Below are 25,670 nucleotides of genomic sequence, written 5' to 3' on the forward strand. Positions count from 1 at the left end.
GAGGACCCAACATGTCCATGCATTGTATTGATTTCAATGGGAACTGTTCAATACTTTATTTAACCTTTGGGGGCACTGCAGAAGAACTGAACACTTGATCGGGTCCCCACAGATCACAGCTGATGCCTGTGGGTTCTAGCAGCGTTACATGCTGTGATCAGCGTGTCACTTAGGGACCCTTTTATCAAAAAGGAATGTTCAGGGAAGACTTCCCCTTTAAGAAAAATAACCAGTTTCTACACAAATATTTCCTGTACAGACGGTATATGAAAATTCAACACGATTTTGGAATTCTACATGGTATATTTACCTATTAGACCTCTTGGGACATTTTTCTAGGAAGAGAATGGAAAGACACACTGCAGCCTACAAACCTTGAGCTCGCTGGGTCGGCTGTGCTACATTAATTAATTATACTTCTTATTACCTACCACCTCTCATATGAAATCCAGATTTTTGTTTTCCATCTTACAGATTTGTTTCATACAGTTACCTGCAATGTGAGCAGAATAGAAAATCCACTCTAGGCTATTATTAACATTTTTTTCCAAGATGATGCTGCCTCATTCTAACATCGGCAGAACTCATAAGGGTCAATTTAGATCAGTTTCGAAATTCTCTCAGCGCCATATTTCATAAAGTCTATCTCCCAATACACAAATGTAGAAAGCTTTGAACTTTGTTTGCAGGGGGAAAAAAATTCCCATCCATTTCCCAAGGATCCTGTTTAGAATATTAAGACATTTTACACTTGACACAGTGTAGAAGAGTATGAAGAATGCTGCATATTAGTAATGCAAGGCAAAAAAAAGCGCAAAATGATTAAGAAATGCAATAAACTTTATACAAAAAAGTGTAAACTCACCATAAAGTGGTTAGTAGCAGCGGAGCAGCTCAGTCAGATTCTTGCAGTATGCCAAAATTCCAGCTTCGTTCCCTCTTCCTCAAATATACACTAGCAGGCTGGGATGACTGGCCGGCTTTCACAGGGATGTTTGTTCCTACAGGCACTGAGCAGCTTTCGGTACCCTCCCACTTAATTCAAGGTAGACTATCAGAACTTCCACAGAAAGGTATTCCACAGCCTCTTATTGCCCCCTCAAGGCCCAACGCCCTGTGACGGATATATTCCACCTACAAATGGCACATACTAAAGTCCTTTTTTTGCACTTTTTGAGTTACTTCACTGTAGATCCATGTTCGGCAAAACTATTTAATCTGCCATTCATGCATATGGTAAACAAAATAGCTACAGATGTAGCAGAGCTGAGTGTGTAAGGCACAGTAATGCTGAGTTTGATTTGCATGCAATTAACTCTACTGTCACTGTGCACATGAAAACTGTTCAATGACAAACTCAGCTCTGCTACATCTTGTGACTGCGGTTATTTCTAATGTAAATGCTGCAGTATAAGACTGGAACGGACGTTTTTCATCTGGGTTCAGCGTCGTGTGGCTTCGTATGGTGTCCATGTGTAGTCCATTAAATAAAGCACTAGTGTCCTGGAGGCCTAAGTGTAATAATATGAATAATATGAATTTACACTATAAGCTGTAGGTTTTAGCTATAATTTAAGTAAATTATAGTAAATCAGACAGGGCATGCACAGCCCTGCCCCCAGTGCTAGGCCCTGCCCACTTTCTGAAAAATGTCAGGGGTCGGCATAATGGCTTAACAAGTCAAAACTTGTGGCAAAACTGCAACCGTTTCACATCACAGTTCTGCACAGCCACAAAATACATATGCCCCATTGTGCACATTTGCACGATATTATTGCAAATTTAAAAGGGATACTCTGAGCAATACATGTAGGTGTGAATCGAGCACTTGGAGGAGATAAAACACTTACTAGAAGGAACAGCAGCATGTAGGACATTGTACAGCAGTACTGAGCAGTGTAGATGTGAATCCAGCACTGGAGTGAGATAAAACACTTACTAGAAGCAGCAGCAGCATGTAAGGCATTGTACAGCAGTATTGAGTGGTGTAGATGAGTATCCAGTACTGGAGTGAGATAAAACACTTATTAGAAGCAACAGCAACATGTAGGTCATTTACAGCAGTACTGAGCAGTGTAGATGAGTATCCAGTACTGGAGTGAGATAAAACACTAACTAGAAGGAACAGCAGCATGTAGGACATTATACAGCAGTACTGAGCAGGGTGGATGTGAATCCAGCACTGGGATGGGACAAAGCACTTACTATTGCAGGCACATCTGTATGGGTCTCAACTCTATGGACTTTTATGGACAGCATGAGACAACCTCCATCACTTCCTGTTTGCTTCTTGTTATCTCTTTTACTAGAGATGGATTTCACATGACAACAGGAGTGGTCAGCAAATTAGAAGGAAGGGAGACCCCAAGTGGCCAGCACTTTTGAAGGATTTTTGAGCATAAAAAATGTCATTTTAAGTAAATAAAGTGATTTGCAATTTTGCTGATCATCACTTTTGCAATTGCACAGGCACCAGTTGTTTAAAAAGTCAGTGACCATTTAAAAGGGTTGACTAATGAAGAAGAAGCTGGTGTAACAATCAGTTGATTGCCGCTTGTCTGGCTTCTTTAACCCCTAGTGATCAGCTGCCACAAAACTGCTGCAATCAATCATTGGCCTGAGGGTTCTTTCACTGGGCCGTAGGCATTTTTACGTGCAGTAAAAACGCATGAACGGCACACAAATCTAATGTTTGTCCACCCGTTCAGACGGAATGGGGCCGGCGCATATACCCCGAGGCCGCCATGTCGTTGAACTTCCTTCCCTCTGGCCGGCTCACCCTCTCTCTCTCTCCCCCCCCCCCCCTCCGGCAGCTTGCAATAGTAGGGGGTAGGACGGGGCGGAGCTAAGCCCCTGCTTCTTGTCGGCAGCCAGCAATGGGAAGAGGTGGGATGGGGCAGTGCTTAGCATTGCAAACAGCCAGAGGGGAGGAGAGAAGGGGGGAGGAGTTTAGCAGTCACTCTCTTAAACTCCCTCCCACCACCCTTCTTCGGCCGCTGTCATTGGCTCCCATAGGAGCCCATGCCTAGGCCGACGTATTCCGACTGGAAAGATAGTTCCAGGACTATCTTTGCTGCCCGGCCTAAAAGCGCCTGGCACTTATTTTGTCCCGGCCGGGCGCTTTTACGCCGTGGGAATACTGCCATGTGATCTGATGCATTGGAATCCAATGCATCAGATCACAGCGTATATCAGCCGGCTGTGAAAACGCGGCCGATATACGCTCATGTAAAAGAGCCCTCAGTGATATAGAGCAGGGGACTGTCGAGGCCGCTCATTGGCTGCAGCAGTCTTGCAGGTAAACCAGTAAGTCATCACTGCTGCCAAGTAAACAAAGACCGTCAGGGAATATCTGTGCAATGCAGTAGGATAAACTTGAGATGACTCTGCAGCCACATTATGCCATAGATTTGTTGTGAATTTTGCACGGATTCACAGCCAAATCTGAAGAAGAAATTACCATGTTTGGACCTCCCTAAGGGGTAAAAAATATTTGTCCGCTTTGGACTATTTTTTGTTAAGGTGGTTCCTGTGAAAATAAGTTGATTATAGCATGCCTCCCAGACGTCCTGGATTATGCAGGACAGTCTCGAATTTGAGACACTGTGACCTTCTGCGCTGCCTCTCCACTTGGCTCGCTATCCCTTCTGATCCCACTGATCTCCCTGCAGCTGCTGTAATCCTTGGACTCAGTGTTACCGTGTTTCCCTGAAAATAAGACACTGTCTTATATTAATTTTTGCCCCAAAAGAGACACAGTGTTATATTTTCGGGAGATTGCTTATAATACTCACCTAGTAGACAGCGTTCGGGGCCTTCGCACTGGGCTGCAGCTCTGCTGCGGGTTTCTGTGTCCTCCTGCACAACGACAGAGCATTCTCTTCCTGGTAGTGGGGCTTTAATACTCCGCCTCCAGCAAGTGATTGCTGTGATTGGTTCATCGAGCACCGCGTCAGCCAAACAGAGCCGATGCTCAATTAACCAATCACAGCCATTCATTAAATGACATCATTGAAGCACAGTAGCATGACTGAGACCAGTGATTGGCTGAAGCAGTTATGTGCCATCAAGCATGTGATCGGCAATCGGGACTGATGCCAGGGGAGATCAGTGGGATCCAGACGGACAGCGATTGGAGATGAAGTGGAGAAGGTAAGGTGACTGAGAAACCTAATGAGGGTCAATATTATTACTGGGGCCACTAACAGAGGTCAGTATTACTGTTACTTCTTGGGGCACTATGGGGGGCACTATTACTATTTGGTCCACTATGGGGGTCACTATTGCTACTGCAGCTGCTAAAGGGGGCACTGTTACTACCAGGGCCACTAATGGGGCATTTTTACAATTGGGGCCACTAATAGGAGCCCTATTCCTACTGGGGCTGCTAATGGGAACACAATTACTATTGAGGCTAACAAGGCTGTATTTACATGCCTGATAGTGAGTTGTGCCTGACTTCCTCGGGCACAACTTGCATCACCTGGCACATGGACATCCTGTCCATGTGGTGTCCAAGACACCGCACGTTACAAGTCCTATTCTCGTGTGAGGGGATCACTGAATGGCAGTATTACGGGAGAGGTGTGGCTTAGCGTAAAAGGGGCATAGCCTCTCAAAAAAATCTGTGGCAGTGTGCTGCTGCATTTGCCACAGTTTAAAAGTTGGGAGGTATGATTATAGGATGTTCACTATTGGGACCCCTGGGGATCACCTGTGATTTTTCAGATCAACTAGACAGTAAGTGTTTCATTCTTCTACAGCACCACCGCAGGAGAAAGAAGGTATTACATGATATGCACTAAAATCAGTTGGTCATCCATGCTAAATATGGACATGCTGAGTCCTCTCACTCATGAAAGATATTCTTTGAAGCTGCCCAGTAAAAGATCCCGTGGGGAATAAGGATGTGATTTATATTTCACAACACTACAGTTAAAGGATCTTTCTTTCTCTGGCAGTAACATGACTGTAACATCCTGCCCCGTACGTGCCACACATGCCCGTGTTCAGCAGATGGGGAATTACGCCAGATGCACCTTCCACTCAGAGGCCTTTGCTTAGCTTTAGCTGAGAGGTGCTGATAAACATTCTCGCCTTGTACAACAGCTGTATGAACAGTCCGGCATTCATACACGTCCTGTACAGCCAATAGCAGATTTTATGTATTTTTATTACACTGGCCGAGCTGCAGATTTCCTGTTTTTTAAAAGATGCCTATTTTTTAGAAGAAACCACAAAAAGCAAAGCAAAAACAAGTAAGTAATGCACATACATACATACATACCAACACTTCATATAGCCGAATAAGGCCGATATAGGGCAAGAAATCAGGACCACCCACTAACCGAGGGTCTCCCTGATAACACAGAAAGCAGAATATTTGGACATTTACAGTTTCAAAAAGATGAATACATTGCAGAAACAAATTAAAACAATGTAATTATCAAAATGCCCCACTTGAACTTCATTTCTGCTTGATACATGGCCCCCCCAGTGCTTTGGATATCCGGAATAGATCTTCAACATAAGTTGAGATACTGACGATTTCAGAATTCTCAGGACTGAGATACAGTTAAATGCAATGATGAAACGGAGCAGTGAGATCCGTGCCCCACCATTCACCCTGCTGGAGTCTCAGAGCGGGCGCTGTGTACTGACATCATCACGCCTGCCTGTGCTGAGCCATACATGGAAGCCTGCAGAGCCATCTCCACCATAGGAACGGGAATAGGTGAGCACTTATTTTGGTTTTTTTTATGATGGAGGCACTCAAAGGGCACTTTTTATGTGTAGAGGCACTAAGAGAGGATCTGTACTGTGGGGGCATCACTGAGGGCACTAAAGGGGCTTAGTGTGGTGGGAGTATTTGCCATGTGCATATCTTTGAGGAAATAAGGAGGCATCCATGTGCGAGGACACTAACGGGAATTATCTAGTGTGAGGGACATCTCTGAGGGTGCTAAGGAAGCATTTATGTGGGGGCACTAAGAGGGCATCACTAGGGACACTTAGTGTGAATCATTGTCGGAGGTATCTCTGAGGGGAACTAAGGAGGCCTCAGTGGGGGCAATAAGGGGGAATATTTACTGTGAGAGCATCACTGGGAGCACCAAAGAGGCATCAGTGGGAGACGTATTTAAGAAGACCACTTTTCATGAGTTAGGGTACTTTATAAAGAGGGGTGTTGTCTCTCCTTAAGGAGAGCACCTAAAAAGTGTGTGAAGACACCTAGAGGGTGAGTGGGTTGGGGGATGGCATCCCTCTTTACCCATGTTGCAGGCCTCTCACTAGCCAAGCCAGAAACCTACTGCACACTGATGAGGGGCAAACACCCCGAAACAGCTGTCTGTGTATGGTTTTCTAGCTTGGTTTCCTATTCCCAATTGTTATAAAGACCTATATAAAGGTTCTGACATTGATTTGAAAGAATGCTGTCATCCAGTAGGTGGCGCTGCAGTGGTATAGTTCCATCTTCCTTATTTGCATACATTACCCAGAGGAGCATGCATGGCCGTATAAGTCTCCTCACTCACCTCTCCGGTGTCTTCTCACACCCCTTCTGGGTGCTCTGCTTGGGGAGAGATGATGCCATCCCCTGATCCACTCACCCCATGTGTCTCCACACACATTTTGAGTGCTCTCCTTAACCCCTGCCGACTCCATGACGTACCGGTATGTCATGGAATGGCAGGGTATGTATGAAGAGAGGTTGCGTGGCAACCTTTCTTCATACAGTGCGGGCTTCAGCTGTTAATAACAGCTAACACCTGTGGGCAATAGCCGCCATCGGCCGATCGCGGCTATTAATCATTTAAATGCCGCTGTCAATTCTGACAGCGGCATTTAAATCCCCCGGACGATGTTCGGGGGTCCTGCACAGCCCTCCCGCGGTGAGATCGGGGGAGCCATGCAGGTGTCATGGCAGCCGGGGGCCTAATGAAAGGCCCCAGGGCTGCCTTACCAGACTGCCTATCAAGCCATCCCCGTGGGGTGGCTTGATAGACTGCCTCTTAAATTGCAGTATGACGTAATGCTATAGCATTACGTCATACTGCAGGAGCGATCAAAGCATCGCATGTTAAAGGACCCCAGGGGGACTTCAAAGTAAAGTAAAAAAAAATCAATAAAGTTTTTTTAATTGTAAAAAAAAAAAGTTATAAAAGTTTAAATCACCCCCCTTTTGCCATATCTATTATTAAAAAATCTAAATTATAAAATAAAAATATGTATTTGGTATCGCCGCATCCGTAAAAGTCAGATCTATCAAAGTAGTGCATTATTTTTCCTGCACGGTGAAGAGTAGTCTAGTAAGAAAAAACCTATACAAGTTTGGTATCGTAGTAATCGTACCGACCCATAAAATGTTGTTTTTTCTTTCTTTTTACTACACTTAGAATTTTTTAAAAGTTTTTCAGTACATTATATGGTACTTTAAATAGCACCATTGAAAAATACAACTCATCCCGCAAAAAACAAGCCCTCATACAGCGACGTCGATGGATAAATAAAGGAGTTACGATTTTTTTGAAGGGGGGAGGAAAAAACGAAAATGGAAAAAGAAAAAGGGGCCGCGTCATTAAGGGGTTAAAGAGAGACGACACCCCTTTTTACCCATTGATGAACCCATAGTGCACCAAAAATGGGGATTCAGGACTTGTGCTTTGATACCTGTAAATCACGTCCAGCGAAGCAAAAGACAGTATATTATTGAAGTCTAGCTGGACACGGAACATTTCGTTCAGGAACTTTTTGCCATAACTTCCTTTAGAATCGGCTGTTATGGAGTTTGTTTACTTAATCTGTGGACTGTGTGCAGAAAACTGCAATTACGGATTATTGGTTCCTACTGAAGTACTTCTTGTTCTGAATTAAGGTTGCATTGCTGACATTAAGATGAATAATTGTTATTCGGTGTAATGCATAAGAAGTTGTTCCTACTTTTAGTTCGTGCCACCCAGGGTTGCAAAGTGATTTCATAATATTGCTGTGATTGCTTTGCTAAAACTGCAAAACATCATCTTTTTCCTTTACAATACATTAATTGTAATAATAATTATTTTTGTAACTCTGGTGTCTGCTTCGTACCCTGGTACTTGCATTGTATACCACCTACCGCGGCACAGGCATCAGCGTGTGAGGCACTATGGCACCACTAGGAGCACTTTTCCTGTGTGAGGGCACTAAGGAGGAATCTTTGCTGTATGGGGGCATCATTGGGAGCACTAAGAGGTAATCTGTACTGTAGGAGCAATGGCTACTGTCAGGGATCACTTAGGGGGCATACTTTGGATGGCAGGCACTAAGTATAGTGGCCCAGTACATGCTTTCCTGGCCCCCTCCATAATGTCATACATGTCTGTCTTATGTAGATGCTCTGTGCAAAACGGTCTTGTCATTCCGGTATGTGTATTGCACAGCTGCAGCAAATGAGAGGTTAATGTCTGCAAAGTGTGAGCTGACTGTAAATGTGACAATTCTATCCTGTCACGTGGTATGAGTGATGGTATAAATGTGAGTGCTTGAGAGCGGGAAAGGAGTTCAGGGTCCATCTTCTGGAGTTGAGAGAGAGAAAGTACAAAGGCACATGGGGGGCACCTTCAGCCCTCATGTGTTGAAGATGGAAGAGGAGGAGAGATTTCCCAAATGCAAGGATCAGCATGATCAGTAAGTGAGCCCCCAGAGAGAGAGAGACAGAACATGAGCCAGCCCTAAGTCTTTCCCACACAAGGCCCAGTGCAGAGGTACTCTTCAAGTACTTTCAATTGTTCTCACCCAAGTGTCCTGAAGTCTGAGACCGCTGGGTGGAGGTACGCATCTACAATTGTCACACACAGGAGTCCTGAAGTCTGGGACTGCTGTGTGGAGGCAGTCATCTTCAAGGCTGTCTGTATATATCTATATCGCTACCTGCACTTGGAACACTGTCTATTGTTTGCCTTGTATTGTTGGAGTGTTTATTCAAGTAAAGTTATTCCAGGCCCTGACCATTCCCGGGGACCTGAGGTACTATACTCCTGTCTGTGGCTCATTTATTTCCTCGCCGATGTTCATGCCAGGGGGTACCGGAAGGGTGGCGTCACCTGTGACAACCTCATCGCCTGTTCAAATGTTTATTGGGCATCCCCATGTCGGGGGTGTCCGGAAGAGGCCCAGCACTGCCCTGGCTGTGTGTGTGCCTCTGGGAGGGAGCGAGTTAAGTGCCGCTGTGACAAGCCAGCATCTTGCCCTCCCAGCTCCTCAGCGCTGGGAGGGCAATGCTGCACTAAGGGTGCATTTTTATTGTGTGGGGGGCATTATTATTGTGAAAGTGCACTATTACTGTATGTTACTGCAATGCAGTTCATTGAATGGTGGGCTGACAACTGATTCAGCAACCTCCGTCAGAGGAACTGGAGTTGACGGCCATGACTTGCACACAAACTCGAAGGATGCTTGAACAAACTTTTTATTTTAACTCCAGAACTCAAAAACTGTGCTGTTGGGCCCATGGACAAGCGGGATCAGGTGACTAGGCAATCAGTTTATAGACGATGCAACTCAAACCAAGGGCAAACCTTGTCTGCGGTAATTGGTAGAACCCTGGGTGCAGTAAACAGCAATGCATGAATATGTCTGTAGGGCAGTACAAAGTTCTTCACTCCGACAGCTCTCAGTGCATCCTCACACTTTTCCAACACTATGCAATCATAGGGAGATGCACAGAGCTTCATGATCCCTCCGTCTGATCACACAACCCCCATGTTCAATCAGCCGGCTCTTACACACAAAACATTCTTAGCAGAGCCTAATGAGACTAAGCATAAAAAAGGGGGTTACCCCTCTACATCACACAAAGAGGGCATAAAAGGGCACTATTACTATGTGGGGCACTAAGTGGGCCCCATATCTGTGTGTTTCAAAAAGGATGAGACTACTACCATGTGGCAGAAGTAGTTTAAGTCAAGTAGATAGGATAAAAGGCAAGGTTGGGCAAAGTTAGAGGTGTGGCGCTAAAAGCTTTGTTGCTGCGGGCATATAGTGCTGCATCGATTGTCACTCTTTTCTTTCTTTAACCCCTTAGTGACCAAGCCTGTTTGCGCCTTAATGAGCAGGCCAAATTTGGAAATCTGACATGTGTCACTTTAACATAGAATAACTCCGATCCGTTAAATTCTGACATTGCTTTTTCATCAAATATTGTATTTTTAGATGGTAAAAATAAACCGATAGAATTTGTGTACATTTATCAAAAGTGTCAAAATCGGGAACATTTTGAAATTAATCATCATTATTTCACATTTTCTCTATGTGTCTAAATGCACAATGGGGCCCAAAAGGAGCAGACAGTGGGTTTCAGAATGAAAATTGTGCATGAAGGTGCTTCAGGCTCCATTGCACACTTGTAGAGCCCTTGAGCGGCCAAAACGATGGAGAACCCCCACAAATGACCCCATTTCGAAAATTAGACCCCTTAATTTATCTAGGGGTGTACTGCGTATTTTGCCCCACAGTTTTTGAATGCGAAGCAGAAGGAAAAATTTTTAATTTTTGGGGCAATTATGTCATTTTAAAGAGTTTCTTTTGTACAGCACACATAGGACTGAAGACTTGCACCCCAAAATAATACCCCTGTTTGCCCTGTCTTCTATAATGGAGGGAACACCCACTGGCTTTAAGGGCACAACTGAATAAATTCCAGGCCCCATTGCTCACTTGTGCAGAAAAAAAAAATATTCCTTAAAAAGAATCCCCGCATTCCCCCCCTCCCTTTTCGGCATTCCCTAAATCTTATATAAAAGTAATAATGTATAACTGTGTGGTATGTCTCAAAACAGGAGTAATTACAGAGGCCCGATTGGGATGGGCACATGGGGCAATAAAATTGGGTATCCCGACACTTTTTTTGGAGGTATTTCTTGACCTCAGTGGCAGGGATAGGGAGTAGAAAGTGGTGCTCCGTGAACCTTCGCACCTCCTTAGACTCCTAAGCTTGATGAGGTGCGGTGGTCTCACACAGAAGGCACTCAACAAACTGCTCCTGGAACTGCAGGAAAGTGAGCGTTCACGGGGGACTTTTTGTAAATTACAGGTGGCGATCTAAATAAGGTAGATCGCTGTCTTTTTATACCATGGGATAACGGTGATCACGCGACCGGAGATTGTTCACTGGGGCCAGGCGCATGCACAGAAGCCGGTGAAGCTCCGTGCAAGATGATTGAGTAGGGGACATCACAGAGGCCTTAGGCGAGTAGTTTCATCTCCCCTCATGAATCGGATCTGTGAACTGAGATAAAACTAACTTTTTTGTCAACTTTTACGTTATGGACATTAAATAACATCAATCACATGATCGGAGGCCACATACCACAGCTCCCGGCGACAACTCTAAACAGAGAGCTGTCACACTCCCCGACCCCGCAGCTTAATTCTAAAGGGCCAACATGTTTTCACGGCCCTGTAGAATAAAGCCAAGACACCCAGGATGTGAAAACACGTATGGGTGGTCACTGAGGGGTTAAAAGTTAATCAAATGCACATTATTTTTCAAGAAACATTTTTAGCGGCATTAGACTTTAGATATTCAGTGAGTTTCTGCAGAAAACGTAGACCATTGAAGCCTCATCAGCATCTCAGATATGTAGAAAATGTTAACGTACTGCACTTCATAGATGCGCCAGCCATTAATGTTTGCAAAACAGATTATATTTGATTGAACGCAGATCACTGCTTCCCATAGAATACATGAATTACTGTTGATTCCTTGTTTCTTTCAGATGTTGTTGAGTGATGAGGACCCTTCACTGCATCCAGAGTCGCACTTAATGTGTTCCTACCAACTAATGTATAATCAACGTCAGCTTCAAGAATGGCGCTCCGTGTAACGGGAAAATTGGACTTTACGCCCCTTTGTTACGTTAATGTACTGAGGAATTTTAATTGAAATGAAATGTATAGATGTGACAAGTTATTAAAATCTAATGGCACAGATAATGCAAACAATTTCACAGCGCTCGCCCCGGAAAAGGGTTTTCGAGAACAGAGGTTGCCATAAATAATACAGCAACAGTTAGACTGAAGGGTTAATCTATGTGCGTCCATCAGTGGAAAATATCATATGACAATACTTAGCCATTAGCTTAGTAAATAGAAAACTGGCGCATGTTGCATCAAATGTATTAAAATGGCGGACAGGTGTAGTGGCCCAGAGTTAGTGGGGCCCCTGCATAATGTTATATGTCTGTCTTGTGCCATTGTCATGTCAGTGTCTTAATTGTGGAATGCATAAGAGTTTTGTGTATTTCACCTCTGCAGCAATAAATGAGTTAATGTCTGGGTTAATGTCTGGAAAATGTATCATGTTTTGTGTCATGTGACTATGTCCTATATATGTGTTTGCAAGGAAGCTATGCTAGGCAGTCTATGCTAAGGGAGTCTTGCAAGAGAGCAGCACATGCCAGTCTAAGTGAGTGCAAGGAGTGTTTCTGACAAGTCTGCAAGTGAGTGAACCACACAGACACAGATTGGTCTGGGTGTGGACAGAAAGGAGGAAGCTGAGCGATTCCCTTCTGCTTGGCCTGGGACCACTCTACCCAGGATATGCCGGTGCTGCCACTAAGCACTGAGTGAGAGAGAAGGACCGCTGCTTGTAGAGAGAAAGGCACCTGAAGCGTGAGTGTTGACCGGTAGAGAGTTGGAGGGAGAGAGAGTTGCCGGGAGCGGGATCACACAGATAACTAGGACTGTGGGTTGTGTAGAATAATCCTCCCTATCACGCCACCTTCTCTGGTTGTAACTGTGCCAAACCATTGTTGTAAAATGGACTTTGCTAAATTTTCAGTGAATGGACATTACCGACCGTTCCCGGTTTTGTTCAGAAAGTTTCCCTGTGTGTGGACTAAGTTATTTCAGCATCAAGATTCACCCCAGAGGATGGAATGGTGGCATCATGAGTGACAAGAAGATTACAGGTAACCTCCGGTTACTTTTCCCTGTGACCTCCCCCAGCAGTAACTTGGTCGGGTCCCAAGCTACCCTCAGGGAAGGAGATGGTAGAGCCACCTGTGACAAAGTCTTTATCTACCCCGCCATCTCCTCAGCTGTGGGACATGTGTTGGATTAAGGAAGAGAAATGTGTCTAAGGATATGATAGTATCACGTTCACACTTCATGGGGGTGAATTTACTAAAGTCTGGTGATCTTAAACCAGCAGCGGTACTAAAAAATATGACAAATTATTAAGAGATGCACACCTCTTAATAAGTTTAGCACGTTCTATGACAGAAATTCAAATCCATGCTAGCTATGAGTTGGCACAGGACTGTTGGGAGTGATTGCTGAATAGGGCCCTGCTGTGGTGGATAGATTCCCTAGCTGGTGTTGAGTGGCAGTCACCATCGATGCAGTGACCCAAAAACAACTGCAGAGATCAGAGTATCCCATCGAAAGAGCCAGAGTGACAGACATGCTGATAAGACTCATGAAGGGGGTGAGGGGAATTCTGCATCCCCGTTATACTGCTAGTGTAGGGTGCCAGATTGCCTCTGCTACTGTTGAGAGATTGCAGTACCAGGTTTGGACACAAGAGGGAGCTTGTGTACCAAATACAGAAGGGGGTTCTTTGCTGTAAGAGCAGTGAGACTGTGGAACTCTCTGCCTGCGGATGTGGTGATGGCAAAAATCGATAGTGGAGTTTAAGAGGGGACTAGATACCTTTCTAGAGTGCTATGATATTACAGGATATGGATGTTAAATAACCAGCAGGGTTGTTGATCCGGGTCTTGGAGTCAGGTAGGAACTTTCAAACGTTGATCCAGGGATTATCCTGACTGCCATTATGGAGTCGTGATGACATTTTTTTCCCCCAAATGGGCTAAATTGGCTTCTGCCTCATTGGGTTTTTTTCGTCTTCCTCTCGATCAACAAGGGGGAAGAAACAGGCTGAGCTAGATGGACATTGTCTTCTATCAGCCTAACATACTATGCTACTATGAGATCCAATGCAGATAAAGAGACTTTCTTCATTAAAAGTGAATGAGCACAATTTCACTATTAAATATAGACTATAAGATCCTGACCAGCATATTAGCGAAACAACTAAACACATTTCTCCCCTCACTGATCCACTAAGATGAAGTAGGTTTTATTCCTTCCCGTCAGGCATCAGATAACATTAGAAAAGTCCTTAACCTCATACACATATCAAACACTAATAAAACACCACAACTAACCCTATCCCTAGACATCGAAAAAGCTTTTGATAGCTTATCCTGGGATTACCTATTCGCTGTCCTTAAAAAAGCAGGTATACAAGGGAACTTCATTAGGGCACTACACGCCCTATACTCAACCCCCTCCGCGGAATTAAAACTTCCCACCTCAACAGTAAATAAAATATTAGTTCAGAGGGGAACCAGGCAGGGATGCCCCTTATCCCCAGCCCTCTTCGCTCTAGCGATGGAACCCCTTGCACAAATTATTAGAAAGAACCCAAACATAACGGGGGTGACCGCAGGAAGCAAAGAATATAAAGCTAGCCTATTCGCGGACGATATCCTGCTCACTCTAACTAAACCCCTCACCTCACTACCAAACTTAAAGGGGTTGTCCCGCGAAACAAAGTGGGGGTATACACTTCTGTATGGCCATATTAATGCACTTTGTAATGTACATTGTGCATTAATTATGAGCCATACAGAAGTTATTCACTTACCTGTTCCGTTGCTAGCGTCCTCGTCTCCATGGTGCCGTCTAATTTTCAGCGTCTAATCGCCCGATTAGACGCGCTTGTGCAGTCCAGTCTTCTTCCTTTCTGAATGGGGCCGCTCGTGCCGGAGAGCGGCTCCTCATAGCTCCGCCCCGTCACGTGTGCCGATTCCAGCCAATCAGGAGGCTGGAATCGGCAATGGACCGCACGGTGCACCGCATGGTGCACCGTGGGTGAAGATCCCGGCGGCCATCTTACTTAGGTAAGTAAGAAGTCGCCGGAGCGCGGGGATTCGGGTAAGTACTGGCCGTTTTGTTTTTTTTATTCCTGCATCGGGTTTGTCTCGCGCCGAACGGGAGGGCTATTGAAAAAAAAAAAACCCGTTTCGGCGCGGGACAACCCCTTTAATGAAAGTCTTAGACACCTTTGCTGAAGTCTCAGGACTGATAGTGAATATGGACAAAACGGAAGCCTTATTCCACAATATCCCCTCACACTCACAAAAGCTCATTGAACTAAATTTTGGATTTAATGCATGCCAACATCATATCACATATCTCGGTATCAAACTCACCCACAAACTAGACACCTTATACAAAAAGAACTACCCCCCCCCCCCCTGTTCGCAGAGTTGAAAGCAGACTTAAAGAAATGGAACCACCCCTCCATTTCATGGATAGGGCGCATCAACTCTATTAAAATGAACGTTCTGCCCCGTCTATTATACTTATTCAGATGCCTCCCCATTGGAATCCCCCCTAAAGACTTACAAGAAATGCAAAAGGCCATATTTCAATTTATCTGGAGGAACAAACGACCCAGAATCAAACAGAAGGTAATGCACTATCACAAGAGAACCGGATGCCTATCAGTACCCAACCTGAAAAAATATTATATAGCAGCGCAACTATCACAAATCCCCCTTATGTTCGCCGGCAGGAAAAGACCCCTGTGGGCAGAGGTGGAAACTGCCCTTCTGGCCCCTTTGGATCTAGGTATCATATTCTGGGATAAAAACTGGAAACCCACAAACATACAACACCTAGTCCCACTAACCCACCACCAATTTTTGATTTGGAGAAAGAACAGATTTAAATATGCCATGATGTCACCCATCCCACAACTACTACCTGTGATCCCCAATCAGGCGTTTCCCCTTAGCCTACAAGAACAAAATTACCAATGGTGGCGAGCCAAACACATCACGACCCTACACCAGTTCATGCCCTGTGGGAAACTACTATCTATGCAACAACTGATAGATAAATACACAGTCCCAGAAAACCTATGGTTTGAACTAAGGCAAATATACAGCTTCCTAAGCTCCCTACTGAACACTACTAATCCGCCAACCGCCCCTACACCTTTCGAGAGAACGTGCTTATGGTCACCACTTCAATCGGGCGTAATATCTACACTCTACGCTTCCATGAATAAACCCCCAGAAGGCACAAAACTCCCCTTTATGACACGCTGGGAGTCAGATCTGGGTGTTACCCTCTCTCTACCACGATGGCATCATTGCTGCACATTCGCAGCAAAAGGCAGTCATCAAGTAACCTTAGCAGAAACCGCAGTAAAAATACTCCATAGAGCATATCTAGTCCCCACAACGATCAATAAGTACTCCCCTACCACCTCCCCGAACTGCTTCAGGGGATGCAATAACCTAGGTACAATCCTACATACATGGTGGACCTGCCCTATAGTGGCCGCCCTCTGGAGAAGAGTAACCAACCTCATATCTAGAGTATTGGGTAAGACATTCCCCCTCACTCCATCTGTATGCCTCCTGGCTGACAAACCCATGGGATACAATAACCAACAACACAAACTAGCACAGCAGATCTGTATGGCAACCAAAATCTACATCGCATTCCAATGGATGAAACCCACCCTTCATATAGAACCAATCATAACTAGAACATCAAGAATGATGCTTTATGAAAAACTGTCGGCCATGAGGGATGACAAAATGGACCTATTTCTCAAGACCTGGACGCGCTGTGCCGTCTCATTAGATATACCAGGCTTAACCAGACCCCTTAGTTCATAAGCTACTAAACCGATAGAAGAACGAATAAAGACTGATTACTGGAGGGGAGAAGGATGTGGAAAGGAGGAGGGGGCGGGGGAGAGGGATATCAAAGGCAACACACAACACACAATGGTGGAATTAAAGGACACAGAAGAGGAGAAAAACTTGAACACCTAAACCAGTCCATTGTTTACATTAAGAACATGGTGGAATCCGAACAGGAAAAAAAAAAAAGTAAAAATAAAAATGTTATGTTATTGTTATATGCTTTTCAACATTATGGCACCCCCTGCGTGGGGACTCAAATAAGCTTAATGCAAATGTTATCCGACACTTCAATAAAAACTCTTGGAACTAAAAGTGAATGAGCAATGTAAATCTACGTAATCTCCTGGAAGGTTCTGGTAGACTGCTTGGGAGGATATAAAAGAGGTCTAGTTGTGATTCTGGAGCCTTTTATCTACTGCTGACTTGTGGGACAGCTCTGCTGTGCTACTGGACAAGCTAAGGTGCTGTTGTTCTGGGACTTCTTGGTGCTGCTGTAGAATACAAAGAGTATTTGAGTGTGTATTTAACAAAGATTGTATTTGAGAAATAGATGTTTACTGCTAGCTCAGAGTGCTAAGAAGATTGCAGTCAGTATATAGCTGCAACAAGTTATTACTAAGATCATTGTTTTTTCTAGTGTGTTATAAGGTTTATTTTTTTATTATCGTGAGCCCCAAACCTATAACAAAACTTAATTTTTGCAATCGCGTCTCCTTACTCTGCATCAAACCCAACATTCCGGGCGCCTTCCATATCCTGCTACACTAGGTGCTAGAGCCTAGAAGGAGCACAGAATAAGGGTTAGCATCAGTGGTTCACAGGGCGCTTCATGCTTCAACCAATACATCAACCCCTGATGGCCACAGAACTGTTGGATGGATGTTACCCTGTACGACTAGGCGTTGCTGAGAAGAGACCCCAAGCTGAGATATCTACCTGTGAGCTCGCCCCTGTATGGTTCAGGTAGCCAGCCCTTGGTTGATTCAGCCTTCCATCCTTCCGATATTGGTAAAATGAGTACCCATCTTGGTGTGGGGTAATAAATAAATTACCTGAAAGCGCTGAGGAATACGTTGGCGCTATACAAGTAACAAGTCCCTTTCCCCCTTTCCCTGTATGACGGGGATCCCTCTTGTGACTAGCAGTTCGACAGACAAGAAAGAGAATTTGTACACGTCTAACCTTTGAGACCGCAAAGTCTGTGACTGTGACAGCTTGATTGTCAAGTTACAAAATATGCGCCTTCCCCTGGAGCGCAGAAATGTATATATTATGTACAATGGAGGTTTTTGTAAGCTGCGATTGAACTCACCTCCGCCTGCCACTTATTTCTGCGCCCTCCGAGGCACCCTGCCTTCATTACATAACAACCTCTTTAAATAAGCAATTAAATAATACTGGGGGAAAGTTGAAAAATCAGCATTATTCACCATATATAGAAATTAGCTTGCAGATTTGACTCTGTTTTATAGAAACCTGCTGCGGTTAGAAACAAGGCTACCGCTGAACAACACAAACTTTCAAAGAGCCTGAGGCCGACAAATAAAGTCATCTGCAAGATAATATCTCAGATCTGTTTTATCTCACGTCGGTGTTTCTGTGCATTGTCTAATGAAAACAAAGATCTGGTACCGTGTTAGCCAGTAGAGCAAAATGTGATTGTTCTCAGCAAGAGAAACGACGTAATCTTGTAGATATGATACCTTTTAATGGCTAACAAAAATACATGATGTAATAATAGCGAGCTTTCGTACCAACGCAGGGTACTTCTTCCGGCTTAAATCCATTTAAGCCGGAAGAAGTACCCTGCGTTGGTACGAAAGCTCGCTATTATTACATCATGTATTTTTGTTAGCCATTAAAAGGTATCATATCTACAAGATTACGTCGTTTCTCTTGCTGAGAACAATCACATTGTGCATTGTCTCAGACACCATTTACATTTGTCTTTCTTATATGGCCCATGGGCTTTTCTGTAGATATTAGTGTTATAATGCTGTTGTTAGTGGTAATAGCGTTTCTGGTATAAATCTGTATTACAAAACATTGTAATATGTCTTATTAGGAGAACATGTCGACTTTCGCACCTTCCAGCGGACTGTAAATTCTGTTCCTTCACAGATATGTCATCCTCCCAATTAACTAGTTGGCCCAATCATCAGGCATGAACGTTCTCCCAGAAATACAAAAAAGACAACGATCAGCCAACGATCCCCAATGAAAGGCCCCTCAAGTGACGGCTTATCTCCCTTGAGAACAAATGTATTGGGGAGATTAAATTCAACATGCCCAATCCTTTTTAGCTCTCAACACTACCAAACAAACATTGGCTGAACATCTACTACACAAGAAATGGTTGGCCACTCTCACAGTTTGGATTACCTTAATTTAATTGGCCCCTAGTAGGTGACTAGTCAGGGGTGCAAGTTGCCGAACTTCATGCTGTCTTTATTCTGTTGACTCACCACTCTATCGTTATAGTCTCTCCATAGTATCAGCGATCGCTCGGGGTCATACTATCTCATAGATGTTGACTATGGCACCCTCCAGCCTAGGCTCATCTGCTCAAACATAGTCAATCCGCAGAGGATAGATCTTCCTCTGTCACTAGTCTCCTTACTCTGTGTTACTCTCCCATCTCCAGGTCTCGCAGGTGCCAGTCTCGCTCTTGCACCGCATCGCTAGCACAGAAATGTAAACTGTAAAACATCAATAAAATAAAAGTGATGTGCAGAGCAGCTTCCAGACCGTCATCCAATTCCTGCTGCCAAGGGTAAAAGGTCAAAGATGATTTAATTTTCGTCACTTATCCTATCGTGTCTCTTTGACATCCGCTGTGTCAGAGCTGTCAATCATCTCCTCATTACATCGAATTGCAGAGTATTGTACGGTTCTTGGTACATCACACCAATTGTATTAGGATGTCAGGGCAATCTAAGGTCCATGAAGCAGATGCTTAGGTAAGGGAGGCTGGCGGTGCATGTACCCCAGGTTCTGGGTGCGTCAACTACCCACTTTTTTTCTGTTTGGGATGATAAATTGAATCTTTTTTCGATGGTGAATTTAAGAATAGCTACACTATAGGGGTTTTCAGGCACCTTTTCTTCTCCAATTAAAATAGAGTAATATTTTCTTTTTTGGTGGCAAATTTCTGTTTTCTCAATATCAGTGGTATCAGGCAGCCTCTCATTCCTCTAACCTCCAAAGACATTAATACAGATGTTTCCCTTACCCAAATATGACCAAATAGGGGATTTATAAGGCAACTGTTAGGTGGATTCACAACTGGCTGCGGAGCGATCATAAATGGCTTCCAAGTGGAAGAATGTATCAAGTGGGCTACCACAAGGTTCTGTCCTAGGCCCAGTGGTGTTCAATATTTTTTATAAATGATCTGGAGGAGGGAATTGATTGGAAACAGATCAAATTTGCTGACAACACAAAGCTAGGAGCATTGGCGTACCGTTAGGGTACCGCCACAGCCCACGGGCCAGCTTTGGGCAGCACTGAAAGGGGAGCGGGCAGCCAATTACAGGCTGCAGACTCTCCAGGTGCGCGCTCCTCCCTTCCACTGATAGACTGCAGTTGTGATTGGGCAGTGCCACTGACAGTGTCTGAGAGCAAAGGAGGAGAGCGGGAGAAGAGTCCACGCAGTGGTAAGTATTGTATATACTCAAATATGTATAGCTGGTATCTACTGCATAATTATATAGAGTAGATACCCAGGTTAGGGTGGTTTCACACTTTCATTGGGGATTCCGCTTTTTTGCTCCATTTGAGAAGCAGGAAAGGGGAATCCCCATGGCCAAACAGCTCAGTCTCTGAATGGAAGCGGACAGTACTGGGTGTCCTCCATTGACTATAATGGTGTCCGTCTGCTTTCCGTCCAGCTGGATGGAGAAAAACAACGCTCATGCAGCGCTTTTTCTTCCAGTATTTTGGTCTGTGATGGAACCTCTGACTTGAGGCTCCAACCCAGATGCAAAACTGTCCTTACACCAGCATGGTCAATATCACTGTATACAGGAGATGTATCTCCCTGTATATAGTGACATAGTATATTAGGCTGAAAAAAGACAAATGTCCATCCAGTTTAACCTGTTTCCATCCAAAAAAAACAATGAAGTAGGAACATTAGTTACACATTTTGGGGGGAAAAATTCCTACCCGACACTAGTCAAAATAATCTCTGGATCAACATTTGAAAGTTCCTACCACGATTAATGTAGCATCCCGAGCACCGCACTAATCGCGGTACAACTCGCCCATAGATTTCAATGGAGCCTCACAGAGCTACGCTCAAATGCGGCATTTCCAACGCCGCGATTTTCAAGCACTGTTTGTTCTATTTTTCTGTGTTTTCGCATTCTTTAACGCACCTCATCACCCATCACAATGATCGGGTGTGTTAAAAAGCGCTGTTAAATGCTGTACCATGTGTTCAAAAATGCCACTTGAAATCACGGTAAATTCTGCAGTTTCAAGCAGCATTTAACTGAATGCATATGTGATAGTGGCCTATTTGTGGTTCAAAAATGCAACAAAAAACATGAACACAGTCAAAGGGGCTACAAACAAACTTACACGTAGTCCAGAAAATGAGTCATGTTTAGAAAGCTTATGCCAAAGGACTAGATCCTGTATGTAAATTTGTTTTGCAGATGTTTGCAGCACAGTTGAGGTATGGGTACGGGTACAGATGGAAGGGAAGGGGCTAGGCTGCACTTTTGCACCCAGGTCCCTGAGCCTTTTTGTTACACCCCTGGCTAGGAGGGATAGCTAACACTAGAGAAGAGAGAGTGCTCAAAAAGTCCTAGACAAGCTTGAGCAGAGGGTGGTGACTAACAGAATCCTATTTAACAGGGAGAAATGCAAAGTCCTACATCTCAGCAAGAAAAAAGCACATACAGAATGGAAGGAATTTGGCTAAGCAGCAGCACATGTGAAGAAGACTTGAGTATACTAATAGATCACAGACTGAACATGAGTCAACAGTGTGATGCAGCAACAAAAATGTCAAACACAATTCTGGGATGTATTAAGAGAAGCATAGAGTCAGCAGCACATGGGGTAATTAGTCTTCATTGGTCAGACCTCATCTGGAATACTGTGTCCAGTTCTGCTGTTCAGGATCCTCATTTATCGGTCAGAGTGCAGAAAGATTACAAAGAGCATCTCTTACTCTGGAGGACCTGTCTTGTCCAGCATTACACAGACAACTCATTGATTTGAATGAACAATGTGTAATGCTTAATATCTCCTATGGAGGCGCTGCAGAGAAACCTAATACTTACTGTCAGGCTTCCCCACAAATTACAGCTGATCACTGGATGGCACTTCAAGGGTCACTTTGTGATCTGCTTATTGTTAAGGGGCCCTTCTGTAAAGTGAGAGCCACCACTGTGATCGGCCACAGGCTCCCATTTTCCCTACAACAGCGGAAATGTAGTATTACAAATGGCCATAGACGGTTCATATGCAACACAGGCTAATATGATTTTCGTAAGACTAAGGGCGATAATAACAGGGGAAACAACATGCAATAAAGAATCCACTTTGTCATATTGGGTATATAATTCTTGTCAGTAGAAGGATGTAGAATGTGAGAAGTAGAAGGTTAACTAGAAGCAGATATGGGGTATATTATTGGAGGATCAGGCCTGTTGGGAAAGCAAACAAAAAAAAGAACTCAGATAATTAGACATTTAGCCAACAGGTAAGACCTTCAGCATGATATTAAATAAATAGTAAGGGAAAGACGGGAACACACTGAGGAACTAGCAAGAATAGCAACACCAAACAACATTAGTAGAAAAATGAATTATTTTTCCTTATTATGTTCTTTAAGATGTTTTTACATAATGAGGACCTCAAACAGCATCACCTGTACTTGACCTGGATCTAATGAGCAGCTAAAAACTGATGTAAAATCAACACAAAACACATCTTTATATAAGAGAACCAAATGACACTAAGCGCTTGTGGAGTACAGTAGCTACAGTCAGTCAAGGAATTTCCATCATACCTATACCAGGAACTTTCTAAGAACTTTCCTTGAGCATGGAAATGTTCCATTGATTTCTACAGTGCAAGATGGGCGGGAAGGAATAAAGCTACTGTGATTGGAAGAAAGACAAGTAGTAATGATAAAAGACTGGATATGTGCATTCAATATATTGGGCAAAGACCCTGTAAAGCAAATCAAAGACTTATTGCATATAAGGCCTACTAGATCAAAAAAGCTTAAAACAGACTAGATAAACAGGGTTAGACTGGCAACCAGAAGGATTCTCCAGTGGGTCCAGAAGAAGACAACTGCATTTGAAGGTGACTTTGGAGTTCATCACTTGCTACTAGGGTCTGTTTCCTATGGGATGATTCACAATTTATCTATTGGATCTTATTAATATGTTCTGTGTATATAATGATAAGAAAGATTATGACACACTGGGGCCCAAGGAACTACAATCTAAAGGCCTACATATACACCTTCAACAACTGTTGGTCGAACAATTGTTTATCCGTAACTGTTTCCAATGGCTCCTGCGTATACATGAACATTCAGCTCAGCCAAGAATTTTTAGGGAGGTATGCTGTAACTAGACAACTCTTGGCGTCAGCTTATTTCCCGGGAAACAAAAGGATTTGGTGTTGAAATTCAACATCCCTAATCCTTCTTTCCCTCATCAGAAGTTGCTCGACAGGTCTGCTGTTTGGGACCTCCATCCATCAGCTAATTGTCTAGCCCGCTGTCCAATGCAGCAGGCTGGACACTGTCTTCAGCAGACAGGGGAGGAAGTGGGGGTGTTGGCTTCACTCCCATTGAAATCTATGGGAGCACCACTCTGCTATTCAACCTCTAGCCCAGGACAGGATGTCAGGAGCAAAAAGTGGAATAGCAGTGCAGCGCTTCCACTGATTTCAATGGGAGTGAAGCCGGTGCCTCCACTTCTTCCCCTGTACACTGATGACAACATATAGCCCGCTGCACTGGACAGCAGGTCTGTGGTACTTGTGCTGCTGGGATCTGTAGTTATAAGCTTCCTAGCAGCACAGCTACAGGTGGTTGAGGGTTAATTGAGCTGGCTGGGTGTGGTCCTTCTGCTAGCAAATCTCCTGGATCTGTGCTCACATATAAACCCAGCTCCAGGTCAGTGTCTGGCTGGGTCCCAGGGTGAGTAGTCATGTTACTTCTGTGTTCTGTAACTTGTTATCAGGTATGTGTAATTTGTTCCCACTCTGAACCATGTTTGCAAGTAGGTCTGGTTGTGTCTCTCTGCTTCCCTTAGATGGTTTGGACACCTGTAGTCCTGGTCTGCAGCACATGCAGCTCCGCTTTCCTTCCCCCTTTACAGGTGTGGCCTCCAAACGTCTTATGTCTTACTCTGTGTGTCAGATGGTGGATCCCTGACACAGTTCCCTATGTCAGCTTGTGTGGCTGATGGTCTATCTCCCCTGTATGAGGACACATGGACTTGCTGTGAGTTTCATCTGTGTGCATGTGAGTTCTGGATGGAGTCTGTGGTTTCCACTATATGTTGCAGCTGGCTATGAGATCTGTGCTCTGTCCTATTCCTGTTGCAGCTGGCTGTGTGATCTGTGTTCTGTCCTGTTCCTGTTCCTGTTGCAGCGTGCTGTGTGAACAGTGTCTGGTTCTGCTGCACTCCTGGTTAGTGTAAGGACTAGCGGTATAACCAGGAGCCGTGAAGTTGGCCCGCTAGCTTCCATGTTTTGTACAAAATGTCAACTAATACCTGGTATTTACATTCAGCTTATCATCTGTTACTAGTATTTGCATTGTGGCTGCTGTATGCTATGTATTCTGGCTCTGTGTGTCCTGTTGTTCAGTCCCTGTCATGTGGCATGTGAATGCGTCCTGTTCTGGTGCGTGGCTCCTAGGATCAGCTAGGGCCCAGATCCAAAGACCGCTGGGCCTCCCTTTATTGGGGCGAATCCCCCGCTTAGGTAGGGCCATGCCATCTTCCCGTGTAGAACAGGGTCAGCTGCCTGAAACCCATGTGTGTCCTTCCAGTCCCATCTCGGTCACGATCGCTTGGGCCCCGTGCTTAGCTTTGCCCACACGATCGTAACAGTCAGATGATCAACCGATGGATTGATCAAGCAGTGGATCCCTATCCATGAACTATTGATGGCCTAGATCAGGGGTGGGCAATTAATTTTCCCATGGGGCCACATGAGAAATTGGAATGGTTTTAGAGGGCCAGACCAACATACGAAGGCTCCATGCACATTGCTATGCACGCCTATCAAAAAACCCTCTATCAGGATCTCCGATCTCCTGCAGCCAACAATCAGGTTCTGTGAGATCTCTAGTAGAGGCATACGTGTGGTGTCATCTGTATATGTCAATCATCCACGCATCTATATTTGTTCAAATAGCTGATTGGTCGGGCTCCTGAACGACAGACCCTGGGGGATCAACTATTGATGACCTATCCTGATGACCTATCCTGATGATAGGTCATTAATAGTATTTCCCTGAAAGACCCCTTTGAGGCTGCATTCAGACGAACGTATATCGGCTCGGTTTTCACGCCGAGCCGATATACGTTGTCCTCATGTGCAGGGGGGGGGGAGACTGGAAGAGCCCAGGAGCAGGAACTGAGCTCCCGCCCCCTCTCTGCCTCCTCTCCGCCCCCCTGCACTATTTGCAATGGGGAGAGGTGGGCCGGGGGCGGGGCTACATACCGAGAATTAGCTGCTTCCCGTTGCTGACACCGGACTCTTTGCGGGCCGGTCCGAGCTATTCAGCGGGCCGGATGTGGCCCGCGGGCCGTGCTTTGCCCAGGTCTGGCCTAGATGATAGATCATCACTTAAAAATTGCCCAAACCACCCATTTAACACTAGAGACAGACCAAACTATAGCAAAACTACTG

General features: G+C 44.6%; 1 protein-coding gene across 1 annotated transcript in view; it reads right to left on the bottom strand.

The window, feature by feature from the left end:
* Positions 1-938, bottom strand: part of LOXL4 (lysyl oxidase like 4) — an 85,563-nt gene extending 84,625 nt beyond the window's left edge. The window contains exon 1 of the mRNA XM_066601108.1: positions 866-938. The gene's annotated coding sequence lies outside the window, so the exon portion shown is untranslated. The remainder of the gene's footprint in view (positions 1-865) is intronic.
* Positions 939-25,670: the final 24,732 nt, after the last annotated feature.

This window comes from Eleutherodactylus coqui, chromosome 4, assembly GCF_035609145.1.
Source record: "Eleutherodactylus coqui strain aEleCoq1 chromosome 4, aEleCoq1.hap1, whole genome shotgun sequence".
Classification (NCBI taxonomy): domain Eukaryota; kingdom Metazoa; phylum Chordata; class Amphibia; order Anura; family Eleutherodactylidae; genus Eleutherodactylus; species Eleutherodactylus coqui.